General features: G+C 41.5%; 1 long non-coding RNA gene across 1 annotated transcript; it reads left to right on the forward strand.

The window, feature by feature from the left end:
* Positions 1–526: 526 nt before the first annotated feature.
* Positions 527–8,907, forward strand: LOC111820778 (uncharacterized). The gene is made up of 3 exons (XR_002824294.1): positions 527–606; positions 7,491–7,544; positions 8,879–8,907. It is a non-coding gene; the product is annotated as an uncharacterized LOC111820778 (long non-coding RNA).
* Positions 8,908–9,168: the final 261 nt, after the last annotated feature.

Raw genomic sequence — 9,168 nt, forward strand, 5'->3', positions numbered from 1 at the left:
GGACATAGATTGTGAGGATGGAGGATTTATGATAAGAATGCAACCCCTTGGGAACAGAATGAAAATGAAAACTTTATAAGTTATATCTTAACAACAAACAACAGCATACTTTTAGACTTTTATTTCTTACTATGGCAGATTATATTTTCCAAACATAACCACAACAGTATCTGTCATCTCCCATATACCCCTCTGCATGTGACCTTGGCCACCCCTTAGTAAGAGGAGGAGTCTATGTCTACTGCCCCTGAATGTGGTTGGGCCCTGTGAATGCTTTCACCAATAGAATTCAGCAGAAGTAACACTGTGTTTTGGGCATAGCCTTTAACTGACCTGGCTCCTTTTACTTCCTGCCTCTTGGAAATCAACCACCATGTGAGAAATCTGCCTACCCCAGGCCATGTGGAGAGGCCCTGGAGGACAAGATGCCACAGAGAAAGAGAAAAAGGGAGATAGGCAGACCAAGGAGCACAGAGGTACCAGACACGTGAATGAAGAATCTAACTTGGAAGGGGATCCTACAGCCCCAGCAGCCACAGTGACACCATGTGGATCAGAGAAGAACCGCCTTGCCAAGCCCTTCTAGAATTCCTGACCCATAAAATTGTGAGTAAAATAAAGTGGTTGTTTTAAGCCACTAAGGTTTGGGATAGTTTGCTTATGCAGTGAATACTTATCAAAACAAAGATGTCATAAATTGAGTGTATAATGCTAACGGAACTAGAATCTTAGCCTGTTAGCCCATAAATATCAAGATAAAAGAGAAATGTAAATCCCTTTGTGTTCTGTTTTATTTTGTGTGTACTTCCATTCCACTCCTGGGGCAGATCTTCTTTTATGTAGGTTGTTGATGTTGTTATTGGGTGCCATCGAGTTGATTTCAACTCATAGAAACCCCATGTGACAGTGTAGAACTGCCCCATAGGGTTTTCTAGGCTGTAATCTTTGTGGAAGGAGATTGCCAGGTCTTTCGCCCAAGGAGTCACTGGTGGGTTCGAACCACCAGTCTTTCAGTTAGCAGCTGAGTGCTTAGTTAAAACAACAACAACCAAAAAAAAAAAAAAAAAAAAAACCGTTGCCGTCAAGTCAATTCCGATGAACTGCGCCACGAGGGCTCCTTAATTCAGAAATGTAACTAAGGTACAGCAGGTACAATGCCTGCCAGGGCGCCACTTGAGCTGGGGCACCAATGAGTAGTTTCTATTGGTCATCACAGTTTCCGTGGCCAGCTGTGAGAGCTCATTCACCAATGTAACACCGATTGCCCTGGGACCTATTTTCTGTAGACAGGCCCCTGGCTCCTTTATGTAGGTTAAAGGCAAATAGTTTAGTAATTTTTAATATTCCTTCCTGAAGCTTAAAAGGAGCCCTGGTGGCACAGTGGTTAAGCATTTGGCTGCTAACCACCAGCCACTCTTTGGAAACCCTATGGGGCAGTTCTACTCTGTCCTACAGGGTTGCTATGCGACCTGATGACTTGATGGCAATGGGTTGAATCGACTTGATGGCAATGGGTTTGGTTTTGGTTTACAGCTTAAATGATCATCTGTAGATGCTATGGAAGCTACCCAGGGTGTTGTATTCCCTGTGCCCCAACGTTTAAGTGAGGAGCTGTGTAAGTGTTAGTCAGTCAAGTAATGGATTTGTTTTCATTTCTCATCTTCTCTACAAACTCCAAAGGTATACACTCTTGAACAGACTCATAGAGACTTAGGTCTCCACTATTCATCTGACCTCAGGAGCATGACTACCTGCTTTGAAGGCTTTTACAGTCTCCCAGACAAAAATGTCATATCTCATGCACTGCAGGGAAAGAATCGCTGACGTTTTTTATGCATGGTTAATATGAAGAAAGGAGCCCTAGTGGCACAGTGGCTAAAGCGCTCAGCTGCTAACCATAAGGTCAGCGGTTCCAACCTACCAGCGGCTCCGCGGGATAAAAATGTGGCAGTCTGCTTCTGTAAAGATTACAGCCTTGGAAACCTTGTGGGGCAGTTCTACTCTGTCCTACAGGGTTGTTATGAGTCAGAAGCGACTCGATGGCAGTGGGTTTGGGTTTGGAATATGAAGAAGAAAATAATTCTGCCAAGGGCATTGAGTTCTAATACTAAGTGGGGTATTACATTCGTCTTAGAAATAGCAGACTAGTCTAGACACTTGCTCTGTGACTGGGGGTCCCCCCCTTCCACCAAAAACTGTAGCCTCCCCCAGAGTTTTCTAAAATGCAATTAATTCCCCTAATACATTATAAATGCGTTGAGGTACACTGACTAGCTCATCCCTGGCCCCCTGCATTCTGCCCCCAGGCCCAGATTCATGGACTCTGATTTCATTCCACTTGGAAACTAGCAAATGACCAAGAAATTTGTCATCAGGCAGGACCTCTGTGAAATGGCTCTCTAATTAGCCATTTCATAGTTTTGTTATTTCTTTTGCAATTCATGTTGAAAATATGTTCCACGGATGCCAGCCTGCTGGGATGTAAGAAGCCCTCGTCACTCACCAGTAATTCAGTGCAATAATAAATAACTGCAACAACAACCAGGCGGCCCGCCGCCTGCATCAGTTCTTCCCCACACACCCATGCAGCTATGTAGCCGGTCCGCCCACACCAGCCACCATACGCTGCAGGGGGCACGGAGTGGTCACCACAAACAACAAGGGGATTTCGGCCCTTCCAGAGGCCTTTTCTCTGCAAAAGTTTTCTTCAGCTCTGTGTGTGTGTGTGTGTGTGTGTCTGTGTCTGTGTGTGTGTGTCTGTGTGTGTGTGTCTGTGTGTGTGTGTCTGTGTGTGTGTGTGTGTGTAGGAATCCCTGAGTGGCACAAACAGTTAAGTGCTTGGCTAACAACTGAAAGGTTGGAGGTTCAAGTTCACCCAGAGGCACCTGCGTGAAGGCACTTACTAATCTACTTCCGAAAAATCAGCCATTAAAACCCTGCAGAGTGAGTTATATTCTGACACACATGGGGTCGCCCTGAATCGGAATCTATGCCAACTGGTTTGGGTTATTTTTTGTTTACACACATGCACACACGTATGTATTTGTTGTTGTGTGCCATCGAGTCAATTCTGACTCGTAGCAACCATATATGACAGAACAGAACCATCCCATAGGGTTTCCCAGGCTGCAGTCTTCATAGGAGCAAATTACCAGGTCTTTTCTCCTGTGGAGTAGCTAGCGGGTTCAAACCGTCGACCTTTCAGTTAGCAGTGGAGCACTAAACCATGATATATAATTAAAATTAAATTGCATATAATTAAAGTTTAAATATATATATGTCTCCTAGATGTTTCAGAAGCAGAATATAGTTAACCTAGATCAACTCAAGAGGTCTGGTCTGAATAATAGAAAGAAAAGCTGTGAGGATCCACTGGGGCTTATTCTGAACTGCAGCCATATTCCTATGGAGTTGCCACCAGGGAGCAGGGATGGATTACTCAAAAAGCAAGGTACAAATGGGTTTACTTACTCATCTGTAGTGCGCAATTTCACCTGGTTTTGGTGAAACCCAGGTGAAACTGTGCACTACAGATTGATTAGTGAATAAACACAGTCAGAATCGACTCGGCAGCAACGGATTTGGTTTTTTTTTTTTTTTTTTGTGGTACCTTGCTTACTGTAAACCGGTGCGTATCTCGCGCTTACTGGTTAATCTGCCCCTGCCAGGCGTCCAAGTAGGAGGAATGGTGGAGGGGGAGGGACAGCTCGTGCAGTTTTCTTCAGCTGTCAGTCATGTCTCCTATTTCTGAGGTCACCCAAGGGCTGGGTGTAAAAGGCTGTCTTCATTATTAGCACACTATTATCACAAGCAGCTTATCTCCTGAGTGAAATTTCAGGAATAGCAGTTCCTAAGGGAAAGATGCCGTTTCATCCATGAAGCCTGATCAGCTGGAGCTGGGAGGCAACCAGTTTACATCTGTGGAACAGCTTGGACTAAGACCTTGTGTTCTGTCAGCGTTTAGGCGGGGTCCACTCGCAGGCTTTCGCCAAGATGTCAGCTCGGTCCTCCGCCACACCCTGGCCCACATTAATCGTTCTTACCGAGCATCTCAGGAAAGAAATAGTAATTTCCCCTAAGAGGCTCACCCTTTCCTCGTCTGTTATAAAAACAGTAAGGAACTATCAAAATATGACAGAGGAAGATGTTTTGCAGGCAACCCTGTGCCACAGCCATATCCGCATGGTAGTAAGCCAGTTGTGGCCTGACATACCAAGAGGTTGTGGGCGGGAGATGAAGGGAGACCCAACAGAAAAAGGCAAGGAGCCTCTCAGCCTCCTGCTTCCCTACTCCTGAGGAAGGCTGCGTTTTGATTTAGGCTCAGGGGTTGTAATCCAGCCTTTAACTGGACATTTCAAATAAGGAAGAGAATTCCATAGTGGCTTTAGAATCACCCAGATATATCTTCACTCAGGGCAACCACAGCACTCCAGCCCTCTCCACAACCCTCTGTACGTAGGGAACAGACCCTCACACACTCCACAGGGAGTGGGTCCTCGGTGCTTTTGACTTTGTAAAGCATTCTAGAGAATGTCAGTTCTAGGCTCATAGGTAAATGACAATGGACACTGGCATTGAGAGGAGGCTGCTCCTGTGACAGGAAATGAGATCTCTTATGAGGAACGGCAGAAAGGTAGAGCTCAGGAAGGCAGATTTGTCATTCCGTCAAGATCCTGTGGGATGAGCTAAAGAATAAAGGCACCTAGTGAAATGCCTAGGAATCCCTGGGTGGTGCAAACAGTGAATGCACTTGGCTGCTAACTGAAAGGTAAGGAGTTCAAGTCCACCTAGAGGCACCTCAGAAGAAAGGCCTGGTGATCTACTTCTGAAAAATCAGCCATAGAAAACCTCATGAAGCGCAGTTCTACTCTGACACACATACGGTTGCTGTGAGTTAGTCAAGCTGATGGCAACTGTTTCTTTTTTGTTTTGTTTTTCAGTGAAATGTATAGCCATGTTTTTTTCTCTTTTTGCTCTCTTGCTTTTTTAAGCAATAATTCTGTGATGTGAACATCTCAAAATAATAATGATTTTTAAAAGTGTCTTATTTTGATCACACGATTTCTAAATAAAGAATAGATTTTACAAATAAGTTTTCGTTGAACTTCATCAGTGCTGCCAGCATAATAAGGTAATTGTTTCAGTACCAAAGCCACTCAGCAATACGTCGTTTCATCGAAATCCAGTGCTTTCTGATCATTTGGCCCAAGTTTGTTGAATGCGTGCTTCCTACACAGGCACAGTGTGTTACTCCCAAGCTCACAGGGAATGCAAGCAGAGCCCACGCGTTCCATGATTTCTTTTCCTGACACTCCACACACTAGTTAACGAAGCTGTGAGGGCCTGTCTGTCTATCTGCCTGCACATCATAGCTGCTTAATAAAAGGTTGGTTTTTTTTTTTTTTTAATTGAATGACATATTAACACATGCCTTATACTCAAATGAGGCTACTTTGTACAAATGGAAGTCATCATTAGTCATTCAGTCAAACCCACTTGGAATTAACAGTGTGATAAATGTTCTTTTTATACTTGAAAGTATTACAATTGTGTTCTATTTAGGCTTTGAACTAATTAAGATTATTTTTCCTTGCTTAACTTACAAGGTTAAGATGTTATATAATTTTAGATTTAATTAATAAAGTTTAACTGGTAGCAGAATGTTGATGAATAGTGATCAAATACATTTCATCTGAAAATTGAGATTCTTTTACATATTTTGCTTTTTTTTGATTGCCTACTATTTGATATGAATACATTAACATTTTCTTTTCATCGTACTCAAATCAAACAATTCTAACATGAAATGCCATTTTCCTGCAAAGCATTCTTTTGGTATAACATCCTTTTCATAGATAGTATTGTAATTAGCATGGTTTGCCATTCTCATTGAATAACATTTATTACAAAGAGATATTAATTTTTCAAAGAAAGAACATTGGGTTGCAACAAAGAATGAGACGTTATTCACATTCTCATTGTCAGCCAACACCGATGACATTCAAAGACCATGAGAAAAACTGTGTGTACACAACCTTCTTCATGAACTTGTTGAGTTTTCAGTCTGTGAGTAAGTATCCCACACACGAGTAAGCCATAGAATACAATCATCACGTCTGAACAACGGTGAAACAGAACGGAGAGTGTTCTACAACTGTGATACCAGTTTTGGGGGAAAAAAAGGGGGAGTTGGGGACTTAATTATTTCCCTAAATAATATTCTTGTTTTTAAAATTAATTTGTGAATAAGATAGTAGAAAAGGAGAATGAGTAATATCTCAAAGCAGAGCTTTTCTGCATCCCCAATTCTCCCTCTCCCTTTCTCTTGCCGCTCTTTCTTCTTGTGCCCCACTTTCCACCACACACACGCACACGCGTACGCACGCGCACACGCGCACACGCACACACACACACGCACACGCACACTGAGCACTATAGTAGCTAGACATTTACCAAAGCATAATAACGGTAATAAACACAAAGATACTCACTGCACTTAACCCTAAGAATAGGCTGGGATTATGCACTAGAAAAATCTTGGTTAAGTTAGATGCAGACCTTCGACTCTGTGGGGCTTTGCCATGCTTCAGTGTATGGCGTCTTAGTCATCTAGGGCTGCTCCAACAGAAATACCACTAGTGGATGGCTTTACAAGGAGAAGTTTATTCTCTCACAGTCTAGTAGGCTAGAAGTCCAAATTCAGGGCGTCAGCTCCAGGGGAAGGCTTTTTCTCTCCGTCGGCTCTGGAGGAAGGTCCTTGTCATCATCAGTCTTCCCCCGGGGCTATGACCTTCTCTGTGCAGGAACCTCGGGTCCAAAGGACGCCCTCTGCTCCCGGTGCTTCTTTCTTGGTGGTACGAGGTCCCCGACTCTCTGCTTGCTTCCCTTGCCTTTTATCTCTTGAGAGTAAAAGGTGGTGCAGGCCCCACCCCAGGGAAACTCCCTTTACGTTGGATTAGGGATTGACCTGGGTAAGGGTGGTGTTACATTCCCACTGTAATCCTCTTTAACATAAAATTACAATCACAAAATGGAGGACAACCACACAATTCTGGGAATCATGGCCCAGCCAAACTGATACACACATTTTTTGCGGGACATAATTCAATCCATGACAGTGTCAAAATTCTATCACCTGTGAAACACAGAACACCGACTTGATACTTGCTAAGTAGCCTGCCTTGTAACTACTTCAGTTTGATTCCAGACTTAGACACACAATTGAAGAGGAATGTAGCCCTTCTTGAATTAGAGAATCCTAAATGAGAAAAGGGAACAAAAATTCCCTTTATAACCTGCGTCTTATTTTTACTTTTGTTTTTAACTTAACTAATAAAGTCCAAATTGATAGCTGAACATAAGGTATGACAACTGATAAAAAAATTCATAGGATTGAAAGTTTTTACATCTTAATTTTGTTTAAAAGTAGTAACATTTTTTTTTCTTTCTTTCATTTCTTCCTGTTCATTTATTTTTGTATTTTACCATAGCCAAGTCAAATGATTCCAGCATAAACTGTCATCTTCCTGCAATGTCCCATTAAGGTAAAACACCCTTTCTTTGTATTTGAGTATACTTTTTAATGGGTGAAGAGAGGGTAAGATTCTGACGTATGGGAATGGCGGCGCTTCACAGATGTTATCTGCCACGCTCTACTGCAGTTTACCTTAAACTGTACGTGGGAGAGGTTTTCTAGACTTTACCTTTCCACACCTAATAACTCACCCTTCAAGCCCCCATGCGAATACTTATCAAGACTGGAAACTCTTTTTTCCTTTTGATTATTTATAAGTCTTCCTTGCAGTTACTTCCTCTGAAACAGACCACTTCTTTCATTACAAATATTTATGGCAAATAATATATGTGTACAGTGGAAAGCATCACCTGTTTTGCTAAGTCAGTTCTTGTCTGAATGCAAATGTGATGTTAGCGAGTTCACTCAACACTTGCTAATGGAAAGTACTAATCAAAACTGTTCTGCAGCAGTAAAGTTTTATACTTTTCTAACCACTGGATTCCAATTAAATGTATTCAATATAGCAAGCTTTGATTAAACAAATTTCAAAAGAGAGATTACGTATACAGCACTGTGGAAAACAAGGCAGTTTAGGTATTTGGGCACTTGTATATACTTAATAGAAGGCTTTACCTGAAGGTAAAACCCAGTAAAGTCTACCCTATAATGTGCTATGGATGCTATGTTGATTTACCCAGGTTACACCGTCAGCAGAAGTCAACTTTATCAGGTACACACCATGCTTATATTTAGACATATATATACATAGTGCATATAAAAATGCATATAAAAGATCCTTTTTTCTTTTTATAAAGAATTACTGAATTTCACTAGGGCACCTTTTTTTTTTCCTCTAAAAAGTTCTTTGTTAACCATGGGATATACTAATTGCAAATAAAGGAAGTTACAGCACTACGCTGATGTTTGCAAAGGGAGGGAAAATTCTTAATGTAGGCCTACAATTGCAATGAAAAAAAAAAAAGCATACATACAAGGTTTGCCTTTAATATACATAGCGACATCTTTCAAAGGATCTCCTTGCTTTCACTGATATGTAAATATTTTCCTAAATGACTCAAAAAAGATGTTATTTTATTTAATTGAAGTCTATGAGGAGAGGTCTTGGAATAGATGGCTGAAAATCATTTGGACTTTTTTGGGGGGGAAATCCTGATTTTTCCTCCTCTGAGGATATTTAAACACAACACCTTTGCATTTTTCCGTAAAAATTTCACAGATCTTTCATATATAGGATTTTTTCCTTCCATATTTAAGTTCCAGGATTAGTTGCAGCCTTAAAAAAATATTTAATTCTCTTTGCTCTATGACATGGTTTAATGAATCTGAGTTGAGTTTCTTTAGGAAATATAAGAAGCTTCTTGACAACTGAGACGTATCGCAGACACCCATTGCTGTCAGAGTTTTCTGAAACCACACATTAGCTGAGGCCATGGAGGTGCCTAAATCAGGCAAGAAAAGAAGAACATGGCTTCCTCGTCCACCTCCGTTTTGTTTGAGTGAGAAATGTGTTTATTGCTCAGTCTCTCTGAGTGTTTAAATGTCTCTATTGTGCAAATGATGAGCTCTTTGCAGCAGCTCTTCTTTATAATTTCCAACTGTCTGATATATTCTCTTTGGCCTTGTTCACCATC

This window comes from Trichechus manatus, unplaced genomic scaffold, assembly GCF_000243295.1.
Source record: "Trichechus manatus latirostris isolate Lorelei unplaced genomic scaffold, TriManLat1.0 scaffold00050, whole genome shotgun sequence".
NCBI classification, from domain to species: Eukaryota; Metazoa; Chordata; class Mammalia; order Sirenia; family Trichechidae; genus Trichechus; species Trichechus manatus.